The sequence below is a fragment of the Marmota marmota genome, unplaced genomic scaffold (assembly GCF_001458135.2).
Source record: "Marmota marmota marmota unplaced genomic scaffold, marMar, whole genome shotgun sequence".
Classification (NCBI taxonomy): Eukaryota; Metazoa; Chordata; class Mammalia; order Rodentia; family Sciuridae; genus Marmota; species Marmota marmota.
The window spans coordinates 39770636-39796770 of NW_025999932.1; the positions used below are offsets into that span (position 1 = coordinate 39770636).

The following is a 26135-nucleotide window of genomic DNA, read 5'->3' on the forward strand; positions in this document are numbered from 1 at the left end:
ACTCCAAAGTTATTTTTCAAATTACTAATTGAGATGCAAGGTATTGAGCTATTTTTCATTTTCCCTTTTTAAAAAGCTGAATAATGCAACAGCAGTAGAAATATTTTAATCCTAGCGCAGCTATTTCCATTTTTATATTTTGTCTCCCACATACAACATATCTCAAAGTTGCAACAATATCTCATGCTGGTCTACATTCTGATCCTTTTATGTAACTTTGTACTGTTGACATATTTCTGTTTTTCTGCATGGGCCTCATCATGACTAGTGCCTACAGGTTATTATTCCCTCCTACTGGTCATGATCTATTAATTATTCTTCCCATGGTTTCTAGTTTGATTAGTAAAAATTAAATCAACTATTTACACTCAAAACTAATTTGGATTTTTTCCAACTTACTTTTTTTCTAGTCCTATCATAGTCTGTATTTGTCCTTTGAGTTTCCACTTGCTTGTAAATATCTCAGATATATTTACCTAGGCCCCAGTACTTTTCTCCATTAAAAAAAAAGAAACCTATTTGACCAATTTAGAATTCACACTTTTTAAACCAAATGAAGGTATATATCCTCTATAAAAAGTTTTGTGGTAAAATACATAGCATATTCTGCCATTGTAACCATTCTTAAGTTTGTACTTCAGTGGCATTAATTAAATTCACCATCGTGTACTACCACCACTATTTCCAGATTTTTCTCATTTCATAAACAGAAACTCTATAACTCAATAATTCTCTATTGGTAATCTCTAATCTACTTTCTATTAGTTCGCTCATTCTAGATATTACATGTAAATGGAATTCTATAATTCCATTTGTCCTTTTTGTCTCTGGATTATTTCATGTAGCATAACTATTTACAAGATTCATATAAAATATACATCAGTCCCAGAACTTGGGAGGCTGAGGCAGGAGGATCCCAAGTTCAAAGCCAGCCTCAGAAACTTAGTGAGGCCCTAAGCAATTTAGCAAGACCCCATCTCTAAATAAAATATTAAAAGGGCCTGCATGTGGCTCAGTGGTTAAGTGCCCCTGGGTTCAATCCCTGGTACAAAAAAATAAAATATGTATTAGAACTTCATTTCCCTTTGATGGCTGAATAATTCTATTTTATGTTTATATAATATTTTATATATAATTATACACATTATATATAAAATAAAATACATTTTATATTTTTAACATTCATCTGTTGATGGACACTTGTTTCCACCTCTATTATGAATAAGATTACAATGAACAATGGTGTACAAATAACTGTTTCAGTCTTGTTTTCAATTCCTTGAGGTCTATACCTAGAAGTGGAATTGCTAGACCACATGGTAATTCTAGGTTTAGCTTTTTGAGGAGCAACCAAACTATTTTCCACAGTCGCAGTATCATTTTACATTCCTACCAGAAATGTACAAAGGTTCCAATTTCTTCAAATCCATGGCAATGCTTGTTATTTTCCATTGTTTTATTATCATAGTGCATGTGAAGTGGTATCACATTACGGTTTTAATTTGCATTTCCCTAGTAACTAATGATGTTGAGCATCATTTCATATGCTTATCAGCTATTTGTATAACTTCTCTGAAGAAAAATCTATTTGAGTCCTTTGCTCATTTTAAACAAGTTTATCTTATCCTTTTGTTGAGTTTTAATAGTTTTTTTATATATCCTAGATATATCTCTTACAAGGATTTAATGATTCACAAATATTTTCCCTCGTTCTACATGTTATCTTTTAACTTTCTTGGTACTATCCTTTAATGTAATTATAATGAAGTCCAATTTATCAATTTTTCCTCTTGCTTGTGCTTCCATGTAGTATCTACTTCAATCACTTTAATGTTCCTTTAATTTCCCTTTTTACTCTCTTCAGATTCTTTCAAGCTTCTTTATCACCTTGAGTTCACTTGTCGTTGGATTGTTTATTATTAAATGATATATCTGGGAATAAACAAGTAAAGATTTTCAAAGTTATTTTTCTATAAATTTTTTTTAAAAAGTGTTTTGATAAGTATTTGATTTTTTTCCTGTATGGCAATAATAGAAGTGAGTGACTCACATGTCCCATATTTATAAATGGCAGCAGCTGGTGAATGCATATTTGTGCATTCGAGAATGAATATCTGCCCCAGACTTTCTTGGGGAAGTGCCTGAAGATAAACATTGTAAATAGGGTAAAACAGGAACCGAGTTAAACATAGGGCATTTCCATTATACTCCCCATGAGTAGGTCCTCCAAAAGAGTTAGGAATACTAATTAAACATTTTAGGGTACAAGTTCCATAATTTTGAAAGAACAAAAATCAGCAATGTTTGGGGAAAACGTTAGGTGGCATGTTTTTCTGATTGGCGTTTGCTTTGGGTCATATGAATGACTCTTCCAAACCACGATCTTCCAAATAGTCTTATTTGTCTAATTAGTGCCTTTACCCTCAAGGACCTTGTACAAATGTTAAATCCCCATACCAAACTATCAGAGCCTTGCTTTCCATTTCATCCTCAAATTGCATTTTCATCCACACAGTGGCCTTTGATAATTCTATTCAGGTTGACTCTCTGACCAACTCTGGCAGCTTTGCACATTCAAGGATGCTGAGCTCTCAGGTTATTCAAATGCTATGTGCTTCCTGAAGTCCTTTCTAGAGAAAGGATGTCCCCCAGAATTTTAAAAAATAAAAAAGGAAGGAAAAATGTTTGTAAATGAAAATAGAACTTCCAATAATGACCCATTAAATTCACAAAATTATATGTTTCCAACTGCCTAAGGAAGCTTACTACTTAAGAATTAACTCTCCCAGTAGTGCTGGGAAAATTAATAAGCCATCATTTTTATTTTCTACTTTATAATCTGTATTTTTTAATTGGGACGAAAAGCTAATTTAGATAATGTATGTTTGTAAGCTTTATTATCACTTCTTAAATTTCTTTAAAGATTCTCCTAGGAAAATCTCCAACTCAAATACTGAAGTGCAGTTCTTAGATTCTATTCTGCTTGCAAGTGAACAAGTTAGCCTGACAGTTTCATGGATGTGGTCTGAAGATATGAGACTCTTGGGTCAGAGATTCACCCCAGCAAAATAAAGTATTATCACTTTCTCACACTGGTTGCCCAAGTTCCATTTCCCACAGGGTGATAAAAAGAAGGCCAAATGACAACCACAAACACAGTGGATTACATTATAGGAAAGGAACCTGAGCTTAGCAAAGCTAAATCTTTTATGACGAGCAGTAAGCAAGCCTGTTCTTGGCTCCAGATGGAGACATTATCTGTCTTCCAAGATTTCACTATTCAAACATCCTTGAAATGATTGTGGAGGAACAGCAACTTGGAGTCCCATGGAGAACAACTCCAAATAGTTTTATACTGCATTACATACCCCTAGGCACCAGCCTATTCCATAATATTGAGATAAAACCCACACTAGGAAATGGAATCAGATTCACATTGAAAATTCTCCCATTCCTGAGACTTTGATCATTCATCAAAGTATTAGGGTGAGCCTTCAGTTTCCAGGGTGAAGAATGCCAGTTAGCATCAGCTTTCAGATACAAAGTATTTGGCACCCAGCACACAGTAGGCATTTCAAGGGTGGCTGTTTTTCTCTCCTAGTGAGGGTCACCAACCATGCTTATTTTCAAGTTCCTCTATCATTTTCAAGTTTCTGAACCAAGATGACATTGCTTAGAAGTCTCTCCCTACACAGGAAATGAGGCATTTACCTTCAACCCTTTGCTCAAATGTGTATTTCTCAGTGAGGCCTCTCCTGATTCCCCAATGAAAATTATATCAAATATTCTCTTCCATCCATTCCTATTCCTCTCCCCAGCTTGTCTTATGTGCTATGTAATATATTTATTGTGTTTTATTTTCAGTTCCCTCCACTGGAAATGCAAGTTTGATGAGACTAGAGATTTTCAGTTTAGTTCACTGACAAATTTCTAGTTCCTAATACCTAGTCCAAAATGTTACTCAGTAAAGTATTTGTTAAATGAATAAAAGAACTAGGACTCTAATACATTAAGCATCCAGTTATGGTTTCATAACCCAGAGGGCAGGGCTAGGACTCAAAGGAGGTCTTCTGACTTCAAGTCCAATGCCGTTTCCACTGTGCAATTCTTATTTCACGACTTTCAGCCAACCTACCTGCAGTTTCCAGCTAATGGCACGTCCCTCCACAAAGATCTAGATTAGCTCTGTCCACAAGCTGACACACCAGGAAAGGATGAACACGCATAGAGAAGGAAAGAACTGTGAGGCCAGGCTGAGGATACAGGAGGGTTATCAGCATGGGTAAGATCACTGGGAAGCAGAACCCCTGATCGGACTATCTGTGCGATTCTGCCTCCTGGGTTAATAATGCAGATTCATTGCTCCATACCCTATAATGGGGGAACTGTCAGAAGTCTAATCTCTCTAAGTCAGGACTGCTGGTAGTAATAGACACTTTATATAGAATTTTAATCTACAAAGCAATTTATAAAACTCTCTAGAATCCTCTTAGGATTCCCAGGATGGGGCAAGATAAAGATAGCAGAACTTGAAAATAATGAAATGTGTGAAAGGAGGACTGTAAAAAGGTCTCTCTCATGAGCTGGCTGGAGAGAACCCAGAAAAGCTTATTTCATACAGAGCATCCAAATGGTCTCATTGCTGTTAACTTTTAGGAGCACTTCAACTCCTGTCTACACATCCTCCAACCAGTGATTAATGCCGATCAGCATCCCACACAAGATTCCCACCGTCACTACTACCTGCCGAGTAGTACAGGCATTATAACATTTTTTTTTCATAAGTCAATGACCCAAACACCTTTTCCCCTTGAATCATAGTTCTGTACTGTCCAATGGAGTAGACACTATTTTTAAGCCAATTTAAAAATAAGAGTAAATATTAAATTACACTGCCCACACTTGATCAACAGAACATCTGGCTGACGGCTAGTGCATTGGACAGTACAGATATGGGACACTTCTATCATTGTAGAAAGTTCATTGAACAATGATGCTCTGTGTGTGGTCCATATGATAAAGAACTGGTTTTGGTCTGATCTCAACCTGGTAGAGCAAGAACTGTTTTGTAACAGTCTGTTGCCAGAAATTCAGCATATTTCTTCCCCACTTCCTGAACTTGGAGCCATTGCCTCATCTTATCCTGCTTTTTGAGGTCATGGTATGTTTTATTTTCTGCCATTCATTCACTGATCTTGAATTCCTGACAGCAGAGGCTCTCTTCTCTTCCCACCTCTTGCAGTCCTCTTGTCCTCAGTTAACTGACAGTTCCTGGCCACATGAAGCTTAGGACAGTCCATCTTGCTGCCGTTTCATTCTTCAAGCTATCATAAAATTAATCCTCTAGGTCCAAATTAAAGTTACAGAACATCATTGTAAACAATGTCCACGGAGGATGGGAAAGAATAGCAGAATGTGTTCAAGCATAACTCAATGCTATTTGGAGGTGGGAGAATTAAGTTTGATGTCGAATGGTTAACCCATAGATAATGAAACTAAATATTAACATCTGGCAAGGGAGTATTTTTATGAGCAAGTGAAATCCATCCATATAATCAATATGAGGTCATGCTGGGGATATAAAATTATCTCCTAACCTAGAAAATCTCTCCACAAAGACAGTAGAGAAAGAAAATAGCTTTATTATTGAATACACACTGAACCAGAATGTGATGCACCTCACCAGCAATACAGAGATTGCAAAGACCCAAACCCCACATTTTTATAGAGCTGAGAACATGCAACCTATGATATACACATCCACAAGATAAAGAATAACTCCTCAGTCAAGAGGCCTTGCTGGCACCATTTGTCACACAGTCCCTCCTAAATTTACCTAGTAATTGAAGTGACTATGTGTGTTAGCTAATTGGCTTCATACAAAGGAAAAACAAATCTCTTGCATTTTAATGACAAGAGGTAGTTTTGCAACTTGGAGAGAGATCTTCCTTGAAGTTAGGCTTCTACCCTTCCAACCTAAACTGGAAGACTGGGATACCATCTCCTTTGGATATGCATCTCCTTTGATGATTACATTTCATGTAATACTCCTTGGATCTTGGAAAAGACTCTGGGATTGAAAGCCCTGCAATGGGTTTTTAAAAGATTTACATCTGAGGGCAGAGAATTTACAAGTTTGCAAAATAAAATGCTCTAAGAAAAGGAAAGAATTGCCTTACTTTTAAGAGAAGCCTCTTATTTTTTAAAAAAATTTGTATGTGCCCTTATACAGGAGTTTATTCATTAAAAGTTTTGTACAACATTCCCTTATTTGATAATTTGAAATCTAAGTCTCAAAATTAAATTACAGATTATTTAAGAGAAATTTTTTTCAAGTGCACACAGTAACCTGGGTCATACACCACAAAGGGCATCTGTAGGTGGAGGTCCTTGGACATCTCCTGTGAGGGTTAAACTGTAACATTTTTAAAACACAGAACAGACTGGTATCTGAAAATAGTATAAACCTTAATACTTTCCCTAATAACTTATTTCCTACTACATGTAGAAAATACCATTTTATTTGTACTAATATATTTTACATGTTCTAAAATATTGACATTCAAATAATATTGCCTAGCTACATAGATTTTTGCCTTGCCTATTGTTATTGAAAGTGTTGCATGTAACAATATGCTCTTGCTGACTTCTATTATAATTTAGAAAAATTCCATATCATTTGATTTTAAATCAAATTTTAAATTTAAAAGCTAATTTCAACACTTGATAAAATTCTGATTTAAGAAAATTAAGAATCATACCATCACTCACTTCTAGGACTATTTAGTTGGCTGAAGTCCACATATCCAATGTACATTTCGTTCTCCTACAAAATACCTTAAAATACTAATTGAGTGATCAGAACAGCTCCAAGACTTTAAATACTCATTAAAAATGTACAAGTAATTCAGTTGAATTACTTGTACATTGTAATTGTAATACAATTAATAATTACTTGTAATTCATTTGTAGTTGAACAACTGAATGAATAAATAGTGGTTGATTGTTATAGATATTTAGTATACTTTAGAGATGAGTGTTATCAGTAAAGATCTTTTAATAATGTTTTAATAGTTCCCATTGTCTTTTGGATGGTTTGGAAAGTCAGGCACCTTTATCTCCTTCCTTGCTTCACCCCACTTGATATCTATCCTCATCCTTTAAAGGTTCACGTAGAATTTTCCCCAGTTACCAGGCTCTACTGTTTCAAGGTTGAAATTTCATTTTCTACCCCCACCTATTCTTCATTTCTGACTCTTGCTTTGGGTCTGGGCTTCCAGTTGGGTATTGGTGATGCATATTACCATTGAAGCTATTTATTACTAACCAGAAGACACTTCTAAAGTTAACAGACCAAACAAATTATAAGTTGCCTCCTAAACTGTTCATTTAATGGAATCTACTAATAATCATCCCCTAAGTGAGGTTCACCAGTCAATTTTCATTTTCCTATTCTGGATGTTTCCTCATTGGGGGTTCTATGTTTGCTAAAGCTAATTATCATCTTTCCCTGAATAGCTTATACAATATTTTTTCCACCAGCTATTTTTTTGTTTTGTTAAATTTGATCTTAAAATATAGCATAAATTCCCTAATAATACATTCATTTGCTTAGAATAGATTCATATTAGACCCAGTGGTTACCCTTGTACTTTTGGATTGTGATACTTACCAAAGGAAACCTTTCATAATTAAAATGATAGGTAGAAAAGATTTTTAAAAGGAACCACTTGCTTTGAGTCTGTTTCCCCCAAGATGTGATACGTTTCAACTGATTGGTTCAAGATTGCACATTCATAAGCAATTCATCACTGACACAAAATGCCTGGAAAAAAAAAAAGTTAAAGGAAACAAAATTTATTTTGGGTTATGAATTTAGAGGTTTCAGCCTGTGATCACCTGGCTCTATTTTTTCTGGGCTGTAGTGAGGCCAAACACCATGGCAGAAAAGTATAGCAGAGCAAAGATGGTTACCTCATGGCATCCAAGGATGAGAGAGAGAAAAAGAGAATCGGACAGAGAGTCAAGAAAGGACAAGGACAAGATATAGTCCCCAAGGACCCACTCCCTTTGAGGTGTCACTTCCTATTTGCCACCTCCCAATAGTCTGTTCAACTATGAATCCATCAATGAGTTAATCCATTGATGAGGTTAGACCCCCATCTTGATCCAATCACTATCCAAAAGCCTCACCTCTGCTGCATTGGGGACCAGGCCTTTAATACATGAGCCTTTGGAGGACATTCCAGATCCAAACCATAACACTGCATGTGCATTTTCTTTATGTTGTGAACTGATTGTTGAGGTGAAATACACTTAGGAAAATACTGCAGCTCATTTCATTATAATGGTTCAGATTGATCTGGCAAGGAGTTCAGATCTGGTCCTGTATTTTAAGCGTTTAGACAGAGGTCATTTTGAGGTCCACACCTAATTTTTTTTTTTTAATGTAGGAAATTAGCATGTTCCTGGACCACTGACCCAGAAACTAAAGAAAACAGCAAGACAGAATCTGTTTCTTTTACAGAGATAATAAAGGTGGCTATCCCTGTGTACAATTCAATATTTCTCCTTATCCTGGGCTCTTTTATAGTACAGAGGCCTAAAAACACCTACCCTGACTTTAGTTGGTGCATTAGTAACCCAGAAAATTTTGTTTTAGTAATCAGTTGAGCCAGAGACAGGCCCTCTTCTTCAGAATTGGAACACAGGCAAAAACAAATGGGATTTTCCAACTCCTTTGAGTACAATCTTCCCTCTTCCAGGTGCTAATTTCTCCAAAGCAAGACATTCCACATGATTCAGTCCCTATAGGACTTCCATCTAGGCTGATTCTAGTTGATAAGAGATAATGGGTTGTAAGTGATTACCTTTTCCAGAAATGTTTGCCTTTTAAACAGGGAGCCAGAAATGTTAAAATGCCAGATAGATCCAGAGAAATGAGTCTGTGATGAGAAGATTTCAAGAAGGTGGGGAAATAATCTGAGCTGGAAGAGGCCTTTCCAGTATCTCTCAAACTTTATAGCAAAGGCAAGTTTACTTCTTTGCCCACAGCTGGCTCTGCCCAGGAAAATAATAAGTACTGGGTTGGTGCTTGTTATATCATGAACTTGAAGGTGATAGAAATATAATGATGACTTGGAAAATAATGAAAGAATTTTTTTTAACAATCTAAAAGTATGTCAGCGAGAAGGAAGTGACTGACCAATGAATCCTTAAGGAAAAAATAAATAAATCCCTTCCTTCATAATCAGTCCAGGCTTCCAAGTTTCATAAATGCTAACACAGTAGGATTTTACCTTATTGGTTCACCTTAATGGTTCTTCTTTGAGCTTATCTCTTCCATTCCTTTTTAAACCTGATTGCTTATAATTTATCATTCCAGCTTCCTACCAGTCATTATGAAATTAACTAGGATCTTTTAAAAGGATAAATTCTTATTTTCCCACTTAGCTTCCCATCTCTGCCTACAACAAAAACATCTGGCGAGTTTAATGTTAAGTAATCAACCTTTTCAGTATGGTGATTAAAAGATACAGATCTGAATTTGCATTCCATTTGTAGAAACTCTGCCTGAGAGCCACTTGTTTTTCATCAGCCTCCCTGTGTTTTTCATTACTTTCCTCCTCACCTTCTCCCTGTGGTCAACCTGCCCAAGTAAGAAGCTCCATTTCACTCCAGCCTCACGATCAGCAATGCAAGACCATTAGCAAATGTTAATAATAGTAACCCATCTGACTTCATTTCTTCAGTAATGGAAGCTGACAAGGATAGCCACTGTTGGCTATTAATGACCTCTTTGTTGATAAATAGTCGTGGCAATAATATTCATCTTAAGCAAATAAAATATATTCTGATTATCCATTCTGCCCAGTTGGAATCCAATTAAGTTCAGCTTTGGAAAAAGGCTCATTCAGGATCTTTCCTCTTAATATATTGCAAAATCAACACAGTGGAAGTTTGACTTCTATTCCATAAGGCTTATCTTTCATTGGAGAAAATAAAACATTGTCTTTCATCCAAAAGAAAGTGATGGTGGTCGTTCTAAAATTCTCCTTTGCCCCAGACCTAAATCAAACCCATACACAGACCCAACCACATACTTACCATATCTAATGCCATGGTTTTACTTTAATGTGAATATAACTTGTTCATCGGTCACATTAGGAATCTTTTCTTATATTAATCTAATTATTATGGAAGTTTCAATGAAATATAAAACAAGAAAAGTAGATTCTGGCTTGGAAGTCTAACCAAGGATGACAGTCAAAATATTTTTTAAAGATAAGATTTATTGTGTAAATACTATTGGTGCACATAAATTATTCAGAATAATAGGTTCCATTGAGGATAGTCAAAATATTTATAAACATGTATAACACAGACACCAAGTTGAACAATTCAGTTCTTGGCCCCAGAGCAAGGGCCTGCTGATCCAGGTATCAAGCCTTAAATTGTGGATTATGGAAAATTCCAAGGACTCCCAGAAGAAGGTAGATATAAGGATGGGTAAGGTTCTGGGGACTTCTAGAGCTCTGATCAGTGGCTATTGATTAAGAGAATAGAAGAAGTTCAAAATTTAACTAGTATGGCTACAGGGTGATGCTAGCTGAAAAGAGCCCCAACTACAGGGATCTTGACTTTATTCTAATTGTTAACCGGTATTTGCAGAATGGTGATCATGTACCAGACTCAATGTGGCCATGTAATGCCTAAGTAAAGCAGGCAGAGTTTTCACCCTCAAGGACCTAGTCATGTACTGGAAGAGAAAGACAATAAATAGGTAGACAAACAATACATAATTTTAAGGTGATGAAGTGGTATGGATGAAAATGAAATAGTGCCACAATGGTACCTATTTATAGAAGGTACTCAGGAAAGTCTTTTCTGACCATTTTTATCTCAGGCAAAGCTTCAGAAATGACAAGAAATCAGCCCATACGATAGCATCTTGAGGACTTGAACAAATTTAAAAATCTATTGCAGAGAAGTAGCTGTATCTGATTATTTGGGAAAGAAAGATGTCCTTCAAAAACTAAGTCATCATAGTATTTTGTCAATTTTAAACATTTTGAGTATTGCCATTTCTTTTAAAAGACAAAGTAGTTTTGCAAAGAGTGAATTCATTCCTGAACCTTAATACTGATGAAAAGGGGTTACGTGATGCCACAAGATTTTTTTTTACTGCAGATGAAAATGATTATTATTGCTGGTTTCCTTAAGGAACACAAATTCTAATGTTTTAGTGACTCATGACTTTCATAAAATGTGAAAAAAGCAGTGTTTATGGCTAATCTGTCCTGATTTTCTCACACCTACCCCGTGCCATCCCCTAGTTGGATGCCTGTCTTACCCAGTGGTCCACCATTAGCCAAGCCAGAATCCAGAGAACAATCCTTGCCATCTTCCTCGCCTCCCATATTTAATCCTGTACATATTATTCCTGCAACCTCAATATCCCTTGAATTCATTCCTCTTCCTTTCTTCTTCTTCAACCTCGATTTTAAATTTGCTCTCTTTAAAGAAATAGTGCTATATTCTCTTAACTGGTCTGACTCATTGCCACTTCCTGTTCACATTCATGCTAGTGCCAATCCAATTTCCTAAAACACATAATCAGGTCTCCTGCCTAAAGTCTTTTGTTGGCTCCTTCCTGGTTCTGCATACATAAAACAGGACCTGCAAGGCTCAGCAGGAATTATTCCATCTTCCTTCTCTACCCACTATTCCTGATGGCATTATGGTCTCTTTTGCCATCATGCTTCTGCTTTCTCAGGTGTCTCCCCCTCTTCATGACCTGACGGCTAACACTCATCCTTCAACATTCAGCTCAGCACTCACTTCTGCCGGAAGCTCTCCTTCCCCAGGATTCCTGAAGGAATCACTAGTATCTTCCTCTTCCAGACTCAGGTAAGTATTTACCAAGCAGCTCTTCTCTGATGTACAAATATTTCAGATCACCATGTCCAGAGCTGAATTGCCTTCCTTCCAAAACTTGCTTCCCTACTGAGTTCTTAAGCTCCATTAGAGGGTACCACTCTACAAAGCTAAAAAAACAAACAAACAAACAAAAAAAAAAAAAAAAACCACATCATCTTCATTTTCTCCCTTGTATCTCTAAACTCAAAGTTCTGCCAATTCTCTGTCTTAGGAAACTCCCACCCCCACTTCCCTGTCCCTCTGCCACTGCTGCCTGTCACTGCCCACCTCCTTCACTGAAGCATCCTCTTACTGGTCTGCTTCCCTCCTAATCCCTCCTCCACAGGGTCGGGCCATTCATCTCATTTCCGCTGTCTGCCTAAAACCATTTAGTAACTGCCCATTGCCCTTAGGATAAAGTTACAATTTCTCTAAATGGCTTGCAAGGGCCTTCAAGATGTGGCTTTTGTGTACCATTCTGGGTTCATCTCTCTCTCGGGCACCCTTACCTCATATTGAATTACTTTCATTTCTTATTATATGCTGTGCTTTCTTGCCTCTGGGACATTTATCCAATTTGTCTGAATAAACTCTTCATATTCGAGCGCTCGACTATCACTTTCTTAGAGAGCTTTCTAGATCAGTTCCTAAATCCAAGTTAAGTGCCCCTCCCCGGCCGATGCGGTCTGAATGTCTCTCCAAATTTGTGTGCTGCAACTTAATCATCCATGTGATATATTAAGAGGTAGTGCTTCTGAGAAGTGATCAGATCATGAAGGCAGAGCACTCATGATCTAGTAGCCTTGTAAAAGGCCCCAGAGGGCTGCCTTGAACTTTCTACCATGTAAAGATGCAGTAAAAATGCACCATCTATGGTATCAGGAAACTGGCTCTTATCACATACCAAATCTACTGGTGCCTCCATCTTGGATCTTTCCAACCCTCAGAACCTGAATAAATTTCCACTGTGTATAAGCTACCCAGTCTGTGGTAATGTTAGAGCCACATGGTCAGGCTGAGATCCTAGCACTCCTCATAGCACCTTGTACTGTCCTCGTCCTAGGACTTACCACACTGAATCATAAATTCCCCTACCCAACTGTGAGCTCCACAAGACAGGGCTTGTAGGTGTTTAGGTCAAAGTTGTATCCTCAGTGCTTAGCATCATGCCTAACAGAAGATATTCAATAAATTATATGCTAGTTGTATTTGTTATGGAATCAGATAATGTAACCTAAGTTACAAGTCTTTTAATAAGACTCTGATACCAGCATGAAGGTATATAAGAATCACCATCCCTGATTATACTAATGGCCTTTTGGTCTAATATTGTTACTGAGTTGAAGAAACCTGGAGAAGGACTTGCTGATCTTCACTTTCACAAACTTGAAGGTATAGCCAAGACTCATATCCACTCAAATGAACCATATTCCATAAAGTATATGGACATCAAACCTCACATCCATTTCAAAAGCATTTTCCCCCTATTCAAAATCCTGCCATGTTTTCTGCCTCTTGAATTTCATTAGCTTTTAATGTATGGAATGAACATTTTCTTCATTTTCCCCTACTTGCCTTTGTTAGGAAAAACAAAGGTTAAGTAATTAGACTTATTAAGTTTCATTGGAAAGATAGAACACTGTACCTAAGTATTTGGATTTACTTCAAGTTCTTTTTAAATTGTGTATCAATTTGATTATAAATCTGAGCAATTAATGTTTTGCTCTTTAATGAGTTTTTATAGAGAAAGATTATTTAAGCTAGGTATTCTCCAAAAGGGGATGAGATAGTATTGGCAGATAGTATTCAGTAATGCCTGAATCTTGTTCTCAGCCCAGAGTCTAGAACACTGGATCTTCCCATGGTAGGTGTATAACCAGAGACAAAGCAAAAGATTGCTTTATTCTTTTATTTTTCTTTACTCTTTAGTTTGTCCTAAGCCCAGGCCAACTCTGATTTCCTCATTTTGTTTGGTAAGGAACATAACAGTTAGGAACAAGGTGTAAATACAAGACCATGGTAGCCAGAGGAATGTCCATTTTCTCCAATGATCAAGGCTGTTTCATTCCATCGAGCACTTCTACTTTTGGCATGCCTACCCACATCATGCCTTATACATTAATGTGTCACATTACATATGACTTACACATACAGAACTATCCAGAAACCCCAGGGCAAATTTTAGCCTAGAAAAAGTTGAAGTCAGACAGGGACAGACCTGGGATGATGATGTTTTATTCCAAGAAAGGATCCAAAGTCCTATCTATGACAACAAGTTCCAGAAGCTTCAACTTTTAGGTGGTCCAGCATAACATCAACTAAGTTGGACAAGTCCTATAATATGCCTCCCTTGCCACATAACAGAAGTCTACGTGCTAACAAAGCTTAATGAACAATCCTAACTGGGGAACAAGCACCTGCAGGTGGTTCAGGGACACTGAGGAACACCCAAGACTGGTATTTGCAATGTTGCCTATTGGATGTTTTTAATTCTTCCATCATCAGTTCTCCTGTCAACACCAGTTAACGTTTCTGTCCTGTTCAACCCAAAAGGGTTCAAATTTAGCTAACATCTGTGAGCATCTCCTAAAATCCTATCTCTCCTGGGTACTTTTCCACTTTACTTCTTCTAATCCTCCTACTCTGTGGGGAATAAAACTTGTTAGCTAAAAATAAATAAATAAATCACATCTCAGACTTTGCACTCTAAGTTCCCTATCCTCTCGTTTCCTATTTGGTAATGGTTCAAAGCAGAACATACATGGTCCTGATGACCAGGAATCCCCACCTCCACCCCCCGGCCTAGTCAGGCTGGTTTTCCCTTTAGTCTTTCAGTATTGTAAGATAAAGGGAGCTCTTAGGTCTTATTCTGAAGGCATGCACACTGGGACTATAAACTGCCTCCATAGTAAAAACCAGAAGTAAAAAAGAAATGAGAGTTGGCATAGAAACTATGAAGGAGCTCTCAGCAACCATAAGATCATTAGGTTCACCAGTGGGAGATATGTACAATCCAAAGAGGACGAGGGCTAAGAGCCACAGAATAGTGTCCACACTGCCCTGGGCAGGGCCTGCCTGCCTGCCTGATGACCCTAGCAAAAGCAGAGAGGCTACCGTAGTGTTGGCCCAGCGTCTTCTCCAGCCAGTGAATGCCTTTAGGAAGTGACTAGAAATCTAGATCTCAATCTCGGGAGCATATCAAAATCACCTGGGGAGCTTGAAAACATCCCAAGACCCTCAGCCTAGCCCTCATAAAATCAGAATCCTTAAGGCATCAACACAGGTGCCAGTATTTTCTTTTAAATGGTACCAATAGATTTATTTAGAAAAACAAGGACACCTTGGAAGAGAAAATATGGGCCATTTAGAGAATGAGAAGCAGCTCAAGTGTATTTTTAAAGATCCCAGATGGTTCCAATGTGCTGCCCAGAACCAATGGGAGCACAGAGAGGGAGGAGAGCCACCAGTTGTCCTGAGCCTTTTCTTCTCCTGCTGCATATGGCTAATTCAAGGGGACTGTGAACTAGAGTGACCTAAGGAGATGTCCACAGAGGCATCCAGGCAAGATATAGGCAAATGGGAGAATGTGAAGCCCACACTTTAATGCTAGAGATCCCTGCAGTAGGGCCCATCCTTCTCCTTAACCAAGAGTGGTCACAGTCTAGGCCAGAGCTATAGCCCCTTGTCCTGGGGTGCAGTATCACCCATGGCAGTTTATACTCCTTGGGGAACAAAGTCACAGGAAAACATTCACTAAGCATATGAGAGTCCCAATCTCTGAAAAAAGACAAGCAGGCCAACTTTGACTCAACAATTCAGAAGTAATACACTATTCAGAGGAGCAAAAACTCAGATAGGCACAGACTGCAACATTGGATACAAGGTAACATAAGAATCATCAATACCTTTATAAGAAAAAAAAACCATTGAAGAGATAAGACCTGTGTATTTTTTAATGTTCAAAATGAGATACTTTAACATTGTGAATTACAAAACCTTTAGTTTTCCCAAAAATTCATTGGCAGTTTCAACAGTTTAATCCAAATGTTAAAAGGATTTTTTGAGAAATGTGACAAAGTTGTTCTAGAACATATATGGAGCATGGAAGTGCATCACATTCCTAGTCTGCATGGGGAAGAGCCAAGGAAAGAAACCAGAGCTTCCATCTCCACGTCTCCTGCTTATTTCACCCCCACTTAGCCACAACGGTGACTAGCATTTTAACAGCACAAAGAAATATATGGCATGCAACGCTTTTTCTATTATAGGACAATTATCTTGCTTATGGAAAGGTTTAAAAGGTACTACATCCATCTGAATGGCATCGAAACTCATCAAGTTTGTCCCTTGGTTAAAGAGTTTTTGTTAGGAATATTTCTGCAACAGCACGTGTACTAACATGAGGCCATGAAATTAAGGGAATTCTCACATGAAAGAATGCAACGGCCCAGCCTGGAGAGCCCCCCTGGCCCTAACCATCTCAGGAGCTGCACCCCCACAGCAGTGTCAAGTATCAGAGCCCCAGTGGGTCTGCCAAGGAGCACTAATTTCCTGGTACCAAAACGGTGACCACAAACTTAATACTTGGCTAAAAACAACACAAATTTACTACTCACAGTTCTGAATCCAAAAGTCCAAACCAGGTCTCACTGGGCCACCACCAAGGTGTTACCAGGGCTGTGCTCTTCCTTGGAGGCTCTAGGGAAGATATGTCAGATGGCCCCTCCACCTTCAGAAGGCCACATGTACTCACTCCTTGGTTCCTGGTGCCTGTCCTTCATCTGCCAAGGGCAGCTTGAGTTGTTCTCTTACTGAATCGCTCTGAAGAAATGTTCCTGCGCCTCTTTTCCTCTTTTAAAGAAACGTGATTGCATTGGGTACACCTGGTAATCCAGGGTTCTGGGCCTATTTTAGGTTCAGCTGATTTGGATCTTTAATTCCCTTCTGCAACTTAAGTCCCCATTACTGTGTAGAACAGCATATTCACAGGATCCAGGAGTTCTACCTGGACATCTTTAGTGTACATTGTTCTACCTACTATATAATACGTCAGGTTTGAATATTCAGCAGGTCAGCGTTGAGTAAACAGCTCCCTTTTTACTATTACAGGGTCTAAAAAAATGGTGCATATATTATCAAGAAGTTTGCCCCTCATTTAGCTGCATCCACAATGGTCCCAACGGGCCCAGAATATAACAGCATTGCTCTCCAGTCACTCTAAACCCGTCTTATCCTTGTACAGCAAAATGGAGATCTGAAGTGATTTTTCAGAAACCTCTATTCCCATTTTCCATGTTCAAGTGTTTTTCTGCCTGACCTATTCCAATCAGCACTTTAATGTTAACACATGTGTATGTAACCCAGCCAATTGACTTCTCCCTAGGATGTTAAAGTGAATGTGTTCTGTGGTGTGTGCTTCAGTGCACATGTGTGTTTTAACCAGAATACACAATTCATCAAGGAGCTCATCCTTTTTTCCCTGCATTTCCTTATAAACTATCTCTGGCTCATTACACTTTGACTGTAACTTTTGGTTCTTCATATTGCAATTTTTTTTTTAATTATAAATTGCTTTCCTCTTTTCAGAAAAAGTACTCTCCAGAAGAAGTGGAACTATAAAGCTATAAAGCTATGATTTTACTAGGAAACACAGACACATACACTAGACATAGCCTTTGTACATCAGGTCCAATGGACCAGAATCCTCCCTGTGTTACAAAGAATTGGGAGAATGATGCCTCTCCTGGAAGATGTGTAATAGTCACATGAACTAAAACATTTGCATTCATTTTAAAAGGTTGCCTACCCCACCCCCATTCCACCCCTGACATCCTCTGAAGGTCAAGTTGAACAAAAATATTCAGTATCAACATAGATATGGTGTTCCAATTAGCTGGACTCATGAAAGAAAACAAGTATTGTAAAAAAAAAATAGTGGAGGAAATGGTAATCTAAAAAAAAAAAAAGTTAATTTGGGAGTTGTGCCTTAAAAACTTACAGTAAAAAATAATTGCTCCTTAAGATCAAGCTCCTGAGAGCTAGGTTCCATATCTTATTCACTTTTGTATCTCTCCTGTGGGAAACCATAACTAGCCTTCACATGGATAATATCTACATGGCTGTAATTGTGAAATTTTGTGGCACAACCACAGACAAAGGAGGCCGCTTCTCATAAAGGTATTGCATAGGGTCAGCAGGAATTCTGAGCTCCAAAGCCGGTTGATTCAAGATCCAAGAAGTAGACCAAAGCACTGTGACTTATTAAGCAGCATCTCTTCTGAAATGAGTGAATTTGACCCCTGAGCCCTGATGGCTAAACTGCTGAGACTGCAGATCAGAGAAGAGCACAGACTACAGAGCCAGGCTGACATGGCTCAAAATTCTAGTTCTACTTCTTACCTTGTGACCTCTCTGTGCCTCTGTTTTCTCATCAGCTAATGGAAATAATCATAATGCTATTTCATAGAATTGCTGTGAGGAGTAACTGGGCTAGTTTGTGCAAAGCACTTAGGACAGTTTCTGGAACACAGTAAACTTCATATAAGTATTTGCTGCTAATATAATTTTTATGAGTATTATTACTACCACCACTACGTATACCTCCCTGGGGTAGTGCTAAGTTGTAAAAATTTTTTTAAATTGTTATTAACTAGGATTTTAGAGCAAGAATAGTGTTGGTGGAGAGCTCTCAAATTAAATATCTTTACCTTCGTTTTCTATAAAGGCCATATTTGTCAGAATTTGTTGATCCCCCAAATGACCTATATTTGGGCAATCTCTTGCCCTTGTCCCTATAACTAAGTCTACTGTTCAGTCTTAATTGTTTTCTTTCCTTCTTTTTATGTTGCATGTGTTCCCAAAGTCCTCTTTATTTGCTTGTTTATGTATTTCACTATCTTTTTTTAATTTGTTCTAATTAGTGATACATGACAGTTGAATGTATTCTGCCACCTCATACATAAATGGAGTATAACTGATTGTACATGATGTAGGATCACATGGGTCATATCATATATGCACATAGGGTATTAATGTCCAATTCATTCTTCTATCCTTCCTACCCCTCCCCTCTCTTTACTCTCCTCTGCCTAATCCAAAATACCTCTATTCTTCTCAAACCTCCCTCTTCCTTATTGTGAACTAACATCTGAATATCAGAGAAAACATTTGCCTTTGGTTTGGGGGGATTGTCTTATTTCACTTAGCATGATGTTCTTTTAGTTCCATACATTTACCGGCAAATGCCATAATTTCATTCTTTTTTTTAAGGCTGAGTAATATTCCATAGTGTATATATACCACATTTTTTTTTATCCATTCATCTGTTCAAGGGCACCTAGATTGGTTCTATAACTTGGCTATTGTGAATTGAGCTGCTATGAACATTGATGTGGCTGTGTCACTGCAGTATGCTGATTTTAAGTCCTTTGGGCATAAGCTGAGGAGTGGGATAACTGGGGTAAAATGGTAGTTCCATTCCAGGTTTTCTAAGGAATCTCCATACTGCTTTCCACAGTGATTGCACCAATTTGCAGTACCACCCACAATGTATGAGTGTACTTTTTCCCCTGCATCCTCACCAACATTTATTGTTACTTGTTTAATCTTTAAACAGTGGGTGCCGGAAGGACACGATCTTAGAAAAGATCCCTCCTTTGATGCAGTTCACATTCAGGGAGATGAAGAGCTAACAAGCAATAAACAGATCAGCAAAATCATGTCACAGAGAGGCAAATGGCTCAACATAGGTTGAGTGTCAGGAAGAGATCCAGAGGAGAGGCACTCCCGGGGATGTTGGATAATAAAAAAGAGGCAGCCATGAGAAGATCCATGGAGAGAAGATTTGTGGCAGTGCGAATAGCAAGGCCCATGTGCCCAGAGAGGTGATCGCTTACAGGGTTGAAGAACAGGAAAGTCGCATGGTAAGGGAGGGAGGGAGGGAGGGAGGGAAGGAGTCAGGAAGGAAAGAGAGGTCAGGCCCAGTCACTGAGAACTGTAACCAGGGTGAGAAGCTTGGACCTTATTCTATGTATAGTGGTGGTCCCTGATGGTTTTAAGCCAGGGGTACATGGGCAAGAGTAGAAGCTGTAGGAGCAGTGGGCATGGTCAGACACGCATTTTAAGGGCTTAGATTAAAAAGACGGCAGTGAAAATAGAGAAAGATTTGAACATAAAATATATTCTTAGGGAGACTTATTAGGGTGTTGGGGAGTTTTTGCTCAGAGAGGATAATAGAAAAGATAACTCCTAAGTTTTTGAGCTGTGTCTAGATGTACCATCTACTGGGATAAGGAAGTTGGAGAGAGAGATGCCCATTAGAGACTGACAAGAGAGGCTAAGTAGGTAACTAGATATGTAAGCTGCACATTACTTAATATGACAACGTGCTGCACTTGGGGGATTTTATTTGTTTTCTCTTCCTGTCTCCCATTTCTATCCCTATGGACCATGTTTAAGTATATGAGAGCTCACATAATTTCCAGAGGTGTCTCAAAACTCTTTATAAATAAACATTCTTAAGCCCTAAAAATCTAAAAGTATTAGATTTCAAATGAAAACAAACAGAAAACTAAGTAATCAATCTCATGTTTCAAAAGATCTATGAAAACGCCTTATAATAGGCATGGAAAGGCAATAGGGTTATTAAAAAAAAAAAAAAAAAAAACACTGAACTACAGTTTATGATGTGAAGGTCCTAAAAACGTGAGGTACCAAAGAAAAAATATCAGACCTAGGTTTCAATCCTAACTCATTCAATTATGAACTACAAGACCTAGAACAAGTAATAGAATATCTTGAAACCTCCTTTTATTTCATCTTGAAAAATGAGAATAATAATTCCTGCCTCATCAGTTCCTTTAGCAATGAAATTTGCCAAAATGTGTAGAGACCTGCAAAGTGTCTGACACCTTGCAGACAGTCATAATAAAGATGGGTTTTTCCCACTTTTTACCTATCAGCAGAAACTCGAACAAGGATTTAAATATCTCTATCTGGTTTCGTTAACTGTCAAAGAAAACGGCTTCACTCAGAGAACACTGAGCTCTTTCTATTGTAGCTCATCAAAAATATCGATAAATTATCCTTTTGATGGCAACCAGATAAATTTCTCCATCAAAGCAGTTTTTTAGCCTGATGTCAATGCATCTTTCTGAAAACTTAAGGGCCTACTTATACCGGGGAAGACAGAGAATTTACAAGCAGAAATCAAACCACAAAAAATATTTCTCCAATGCTGCAAAAAAAATTTTTTTTCTGCCTCCAAATCCCTGAACTGATGTTTTTGAAGTATATAGAAGTTTGTAGAAGACAGAGTAAATGAAATTTCATTCAGTAGGGGCTTTAGTACTGCTTGCTGCAAATACAATTTGAGAGAAATAAAAACCTAAAGCTTGGGCTAGGGATATAGCTCAGTTGGTAGAGTGCTTGCCTCGAATGCACAAAGCCCTGGGTTCAATCCCCACCAAAAAAAAAAAAAAAAAAACTAAAGCTCTTTATCCAGGTTTCCCTCAGCTGGAAGCTGGAAGTTTTGAGCCAACCTTGAGTGATGGATGGAGGAACTGTAAAGAAGCTTCTAGAATCCTAGAAGCTCAAAGAGAGAATAGATAGGACAAGAGTAAGATAAGTTTAGCTCAGGTTAGAAAAAGGAATTGTTAGTTAGGGATGTTCTATGTCCCTAAGTAGTGTCCAGGGACACTGTCTGATTAAGAATTTAGCTTTCTGTGACAACAGTTATTTTTGTTCCTTTTTTTGTGGGGGGGGGGGAGATTTGTTTGTTTATTTTTCTGAGTTCAAGGGGTACACATCTGACACCAAGCCCAGAAGGACCCTGCAAGAAAAGACCTCAGGACTTAGGAACCAAACCAAAAAGCTACTTGAGCCTTATGGTTTAAATAGTGTCCATTCATCAGGATAAAGACATGACCCCAAGAACAAGGCCAAGGTGAGAGGCCCATAGAGATGTGAAATAAAGAGAATCCAAAAGAGTCTCTTTATATCTCTAAAATCTGCCAGCTAATTACACAATGAAAAATGAATCTATCCCTCAGATACATTTTGTTTTGTTCACACAATGTGTTGTGATTTTTTTTATTGAACCTGATTGTACTCAGACATTATCCAGCTTACCATGCACCAATCTTCCAACCACCTTACACCCTACCTCAGGTACATTGCTGATCCCATAAATATTTGATTTCATAGTTCTTGGTAGGTAGTTTGTATTTCCAGATTGACTCATTTTGAAGTATTAAATACTTGAACATCTGTTGACCAAAGAATTCGTAGAAAAAAATATAGGGAGATCCCAATAGGAGGGAATAGCAAAGACCAGAAATTCTAGTGGGCACCATCTTTGGAAGAAGCACCTTCTGCCCCATCCAATTAGAGCAGCTACAAATCAGGCCAAATAAAGTGGACGCTAGCCACCGCACTTGAAGAGCTATGGCTCTTTTAACTAACCTTTCAATATTTGGGGAAACTCTCAAGAGTCAGAACCCAAATTCCCACCCTCCTTATAGGTAGGACATTGGTTTCTAGCCAGGTCCCAGCCAACAGCAGCACTCTGGTAGTATAGCAATTGGAAAAAAAGAGAAATGAGAAACAGGATGAGCAAGCTGCCCCATGGTGTGCCAGTATGGCAGAGGCAGCGGATTTACAGGGATTTCATCACTGAGCCCCAGCACAAAGGTGACTCTGGTGGCATGGCATGGCAGCAGGCACTTCTTTTGTGGTTATCCCTAGTGCTCAGTGGGCAAGGAACAGAGCAAAATATCCTCACCTGTCACTGTATCTGTCATGCAGTCATACTCCCAGAATGTTAGTCCATATAGCCCAGTCCTCTCCAGAATTCTTGGAGTACTCAATACCACGCTCATTTTCTGCCAAATCAAACAGCATCAGTTTCTGTTACTTAAAACAAAAGTACCTTGTGGGCATCATGGTGCCTGCTATAATACTAGCTAATTGGAAGGCTGAGACAGGAGGATCACAAATTCAAGGCCAGCCTGGTCAACATAGTGAGACACTGTCTCAAAATAAAATTAATAAATAAGAAAAGCTGAGGGTATAGCTCCGCAGCAGAGTGTTTGTCCAGCATGCGTAAGAACCTGGGTTCCACCCTCAGTAGCACAAAAAAACCAAAGAGACTGATAAAGCAAGCAATAGCAGACCCATCTTGGAGAATCTTTCATGGAACCTTATAGAGAATCACTCACACAAATTCCCATGAACCCTAATGCCCATGAAAGAAGCCCAGCTTTCATAACACCATGCTGGTGTGCACAGAGAAAGTACCCAGGAGAAATCTCTTTTGTGCTTCTTTTCTGATCCTAATGTGTACTTCTAAAGCAATGTGACACTACACCCTCATGACCCAGTGCTCTTAGCAATTGACTATTGATACCATATACAGAGAGGTAATTCCAATGTCACCATGTCCATTGTTAGTCATCTGGGGAGATGCTCTTGTTCTGCAAGGTCCTTATCCAGGGTGATGAACTGGTTTCATATTAATACAGGTCTATGTGCAAAGAAGGCAAGCCAGGTAGCCATTTTTAAACTAAGCTCTAAGGATGACAGCAAGCTGGGGTTTTATTTTTCTTAAGAGTCAGAGAGGTTGGAGATTTTCTCTCCAAATGGCATTTTTAGACAGAAAGAAGAACTTTTATTTGGCATTAAGGAAGGCTGAAACAGTCTTCTCTTTGTCAGCTATTAGGTAATACTACATTTACGGCAACTGTCATTTATATTCCTCTTAGTAATCATTGAAGGAAAAACTTTAAATAATCTCCATTTTGCAGGGAAAAACTGAGAGAGATTAAGTGGCTTGCATAAAGTCAAAAGGGATTCAAATTTGTCTTTTCTGACTTTTTATTTTATTTATTATTTTTGGTGCTGGGAATGGAACCCAGGGTCTAATGCATGCTCATCAAGCACTCTACCTCTGAGCTACACCCCAGCCATGGCTTTTCTCTCCTTATCAGTGACATTTCAAAGTGTGTTCTGCAGGTGCCTGAGATCCCTGATCCAGGTGGTCAAGACTATTTTCAAAATAATAAGAAGTTATTTGCCTTTCTCCCTCATTCTTTTACTAGAGTGAAGTGAAGATTTTCAGATACGTTGGTGTATGATAACACAATTAACTGAAGCAGCAGCAGCTATACAGATCTGCTGTCTTTTTTTTTTTTGTATGAAGCCAGACATTAAAGAGATTTTCAACTACAAAACAGCGCCACTTTGTATTAATTTTAGAAAATACATTAAAACATTTTTATAAAAATATGCTACCATGGAATGGGCTTATCACTATTATTTTAGATGAACTGATAAACAACTATTTTTAAATGTTCTGTTTAAATTTCTAATTCAATAGATACTGATAAAACCCACAGAAATGAAAACTCTTTGAAATCCTCAATAATTTTTAAAGGAGTCCTGAGACCAAATGTTTCAGAACTGCTGTCCTACATTATAGTACACGTGCCAACAAAATCCAGGGTAAAGGCAGATTTACTTGAATGCATCCTTTTTTTTTATGAATTTGATGCCAGTGTTAAACCTAGTTTTCCTGCTTTCTTCTCTGTACCCTTTCTCTCCTTAGTCTCTTTTTGGATCAAAGAATTAATCAGTAGCAGTGAAAGGTCTTGGATTATAAAGCAACTGGTTGTAGATTCAAGAACCTTCTTCTTCTCAATATCCTTAAGCACCTTGCACAAAGGAGGCTCTTAAAGTTTTTGATTAATGGACAAGTGACCAAAACTGATTGCTGTCACAGATAGAGGACCTGCTCCATGCCTCTGATAAGCAGCAAGCAACATATACTGCATAGCAAAGAGCTGACTACCTCAGCCCCAGGGATGCCAGGTGCACCACAGCCAGAATACACAGATCTCTGCTGGCTCCTTGCCTTGGTCCTGACTCCCATCCAGATTCTATTCACCCACAAGGCCAGCTCAGCTCAGTCTCCTACATGACTTTCCCAGGGATATACTAATATAACATGGGAGCATTTATCCATGTCATCTCTTTTGCTTCGTGGTATGAGTCCTCCATGCACTGCTGCCTTAATAAATCACATGTGTATATTTCATATTCTCTATAAAATCTCAGGCTTTCCAAAGCTCCTCAAAGTTCTTTTGGATTACCTACAGAATCCTACATAGCTGTAAGTAAATTACAATCTGTCATCTAAATAAATCTTAGGAGTTCACAAACTAATTCAAGCCCATTATGTCACTCTTCTCTCACCAAAGATCTGCATGTAAATTCAGGGGCTTCCCTTTTTATTATCTTTTTATTATCTCCACCTTATATGTAGGGACTTTAAAAATCAAGCAGCCTGGGGTCACCTGACTAATCATTAATAGGAAGAGACAAACTTAGATCTTATGATTATAAATTTTGTGCTTTTACCACGATATGATGATCTAGTTTTCTAATACTTGTTTAATTTACCTGAAAAAGAGCTGGGAGGAGCATAACACACCTGGCTCCAGGTTGTAAATCAGAATCTACAGGAATAAACTCAGGTTTCCTGCTCTGCACTGTTTTAAGCCATCTTCTCCTTTGCGATTTTAACTGTCGACTAATCAGCTCCCACGCTGGCTAATCCTATGGGTAACTCTCTCAGAAGAGTATGCAGATTCTGAACAAAGAAAACTCCAAACCTAACAACTCAAGCTCAAGGACACCCAGTGGCTGTTCACTAATTATATCTACTGATAATGAAGCCAGATTTAAAGTTAGGTAGTCAGTATAGTTAGATAAATCGGGTCTAATACCGAATGAAATCTAAAATGGAGGCCATGCTGAGAATGATTCCAGGAAAAGCAGGACAACTCATGGAATGTTAATGAAGTCCTGAAAAGGCCCTAGGCCAAAGTCCATCCCAAAGAAGTGTTAATGAAGTCCTTCCTGCTCAGACTACTTCTTTGGCCCACCTGTTTCCCACCCCTCGGGCCTTCCCACCTACATTCCATTACTGAAAGAACTATAAAAAGGGGAGACAACAGCCCTTCCACGGATTCCACCTCTTGGGTCCCCTTCTTCCACCGGGAGAAGTCTTTTCTGCTGTCCTTTAATAAACTTCTAATTTCTACTCTGAAAAAAAAAAAAAAAAAGAAGAGTATGCAGATTCTGCATCATATAAATNAAAAAAAAAAAAAAAAAATGAAGGGAAGCTTTATAAAGTTTATTTGGTAATTTCAAGCTGTGTC

General features: G+C 38.2%; 1 protein-coding gene and 1 long non-coding RNA gene across 4 annotated transcripts in view; one reads left to right on the forward strand and one right to left on the reverse strand.

Annotated features, from left to right (window-relative positions):
• The window catches only part of Htr2a (5-hydroxytryptamine receptor 2A), a 56080-nt gene that overhangs the window by 21876 nt on the left and 8069 nt on the right, over positions 1 to 26135 (forward strand). The window lies entirely within an intron of this gene.
• LOC125616154 overlaps positions 1171 to 26135 on the reverse strand; it is a 72644-nt gene continuing 47679 nt past the window's right edge. Inside the window, exons 2-3 of one of the 2 annotated variants that reach the window (XR_007346791.1) lie at positions 7673 to 7825; positions 1171 to 1932 (exon numbers count right to left, since the gene is read on the reverse strand). This is a non-coding gene — a long non-coding RNA (uncharacterized LOC125616154). Of the gene's footprint in view, positions 1933 to 5475; positions 7826 to 26135 lie in introns of those variants that run through there. The other variant, XR_007346790.1, reaches the window with a different exon arrangement.